We start from the raw sequence: 2,991 nt of genomic DNA on the forward strand, positions 1-2,991 counted from the left end.
GTATACAGAACATTCACACTCATGTATGTATAAAACAATCAACACATCTTATCATTAATAAACTAGGTGAAAATGTCATAACGTAAAAAAAAATTAACATCTATGCAGTCCTTGAGATTTTGTATGTCCTCTGAATACATCTCTAGGTACAGGTTTGGTCAATGGATTTGCCACCATTTCACGCGTAGATATGTATTTTGTATTCACCTCTTTTCGTATAACCATGTCTCTCATAAAATTGTACTTGGTCTTACAATGAAATTTTGGATCTTTAGTATAAGCTATTACTGCTTGACTGTCACAGTTGATTATAACCGTTTCACTGATAGCACCGACAAACAAATGTTCCAAAAATCTCTTCAACTAGACTGCTTGCAGCCAAAAATGATACAAATTCAGCTTCCATTATGGACAATGCTATACATGATTGTTTCTTGCTACTCAAAGATATGGCGCCATTGTTAAGCAAGAAAACAAAACTAGAAGTGGATTTTCTCTCAGCCGCATCTCCTGCCCAATCCGCATTTGTATAGCCTTTCAATTGTAAACTACCACCATGATAACACAATGAGTATTCTGTAGTACCTTTAAGATATCTTAATATCCTTTTAACTGCTATCCAATGTGCTGGACCTGGATTGGATTGATATCTTCTTACCCTCCCAACGGCAAAATAAATATCAGGTCTTGTACACAACATTGCATACATCAAACTTCCAACCGCGTTAGCATAAGGAACTCGCTTCATTTTATCTTGTTCTTCTGGAGTCTCGGGGCATAATCTCCAACTCAGGTTTATCACCTTTAGCAATAGGAGTATCTATTGGTTTATAGTCACGCATATTGAATTGTTCGAGGACCTTCAAAACGCATGCCTCTTGTGAAAGAGATAAAAATTTCCTCGAACGATCCCGTGAAATCTTAACTCCAAGGATATATGTAGCTTCACCCATGTCCTTCATTTCAAAGTTGGACGATAACCAAGCTTTGACATGAGTCAGATACTCTAGGTCATTTCTAGCTATTAATATGTAATCAACATATAATGACATGATGATAAACATTCCATTTGATCTTTTTGTGTAAACACAATGATCTTCATCAATTATAAAAAAACCATTCGACACGATTGTTCTATGAAAATGAATATACCATTGTCTCAAAGACTGTTTTAGAATATAGATTGACCTCATCAATCTAAAAACCCTGTGTTCTTGGCCTTCTTTGACAAAACCTATTGGTTGAACCATATAAATTTCCTCATCCAATCTCCATTGAGAAAAGCGGTGTTTACATCCATTTGATGCAATTCTAGATCAAGGTTTGGCACAATTGCCAAAATTAACCTTATGGAAATGAACCTCACAATAGGAGCAAATTTTCTTCATAGTCAATTCCTTCCTGTTGGGTATACCCCTTTGCAATGAGACAAACCTTATAACTCTCGATGCTGCCATCAGCTTTACGCTTGATTTTAAGAACCCACTTGCTCCCAATAGCTTTATGCCCTTAGGGAAGATCTACTAGTTGCTAAACATGGTTCGAGATCATAAACTCCATTTCCTCTTCCGTTGCTTTTATCCATTTATCCTTGGCTGGACAACCCTCCTTGACACTCTTTGGTTCCTCATCATCTTGTGTTGTAATCATGAAAACTTCATTAATGCCTTCGACCTCAAAACGTCAGCAAGGAATGTTTCCACAATTACTATGTCTCAATTCTGATTCTAGAGGAACATTTTCATTAAGATCCACAGGACTCCCACTCAAACTAGGATCCACTAATGTTCCAGTAGGACTTGGATCTATACTCCCACTTGGACTAGAATCACTCTCATTCAGATCTGTTGATGGATACGGATTATCCACAATATCCTCCCACTCAAAGGAAGTGATCCAATGGAGTCCTGATCTAAGGTCTCAAAAAGAGAAAGAGTACGACATAATTCATTCTACTTAGGAAAATTGTTCTCTAAGAACGTGGCATCCAGTGATTCAAATTCAGTTATACCTCCATTTTCATGCTCACCTATGAAAATATATCCTTTTGATTGTTCAGAATATCTCATGAATATCTCACAAATATCTCATCTATGCCAAATAAGTATAGCTTTAGCCCTTTTGTTTTCCTTTTTTTTAAATAAACAAAAAAAGACGTAACAATCTGACTTTTCAGGTTGCTGATACCATAAACAATGCTTTGTGGTTGTTAGTCGTGTACCAACAAACTCAAAAAAAATCCCTTTTTTTTTTAAAAAAAAAAATCATATATAGAAGAAGTAGGCATGGGAATAAAAAGAGAAACAGATCCCTAACAAGGCAAATCTCATGAGTCACCAACGCAGCACCTCAACAGTGCTGATCATGTCTCCTTTCGTGTTTTTTCATCAATTAATTTTAACACATTTAAATTAATTAGAAATAGAATAAATAAAATAAAAAAGATCTAGAATCTATATAATTAATCTACACATATTTACACTTAAATATGCCTAAGATCAATTCAAACTTTCAAATATATGTGCAAACTAGAGCACAAAGGCATCAAAACTCTTATACCAATCTTAGTATAAACAAAGAGATCATATACCCATACATGATAGGTAAAGTGCATGGGAGGGTCGAATACCTACCTCTTATGGCACCGCGGATGAACAACCTCTAGCCTCGCGTTACCAGTTTGCTGACCATAGGAGCAATCACGATAAAAAAACTGCTTCTATTGTCCACAGTCTAAAAGCCCTACTGTCTCTTGTAGTGATAAGAGCGCAGTCAGATTTTTCTTGAGAGAATCTATTTGTTTTTGCTTTTTGTGTCTTTGTAAAAAAGAGAGCGTGTTCTCCTTTTTTTTCTTAAATTTAGTTGGATTACCATAGGTGGAAGTAAGCCAACTAAAACACAAACCCCTCAAAATCTATCCAGCTAGGATATTTAAACTTATTTAAATACACATAATAGTAATTAGATATATTAATTATTATCACGTATTAT

General features: G+C 35.3%; 1 pseudogene; it reads right to left on the minus strand.

Annotated features, from left to right (window-relative positions):
- Positions 1-319: 319 nt before the first annotated feature.
- Positions 320-748, minus strand: LOC149499048 (secreted RxLR effector protein 161 pseudogene; annotated as a pseudogene).
- Positions 749-2,991: the final 2,243 nt, after the last annotated feature.

Source organism: Jatropha curcas, chromosome 1 (genome assembly GCF_041381405.1).
Source record: "Jatropha curcas cultivar XTBG-Jc1 chromosome 1, XTBG_Jcur_1.0, whole genome shotgun sequence".
Taxonomy (NCBI): Eukaryota; Viridiplantae; Streptophyta; class Magnoliopsida; order Malpighiales; family Euphorbiaceae; genus Jatropha; species Jatropha curcas.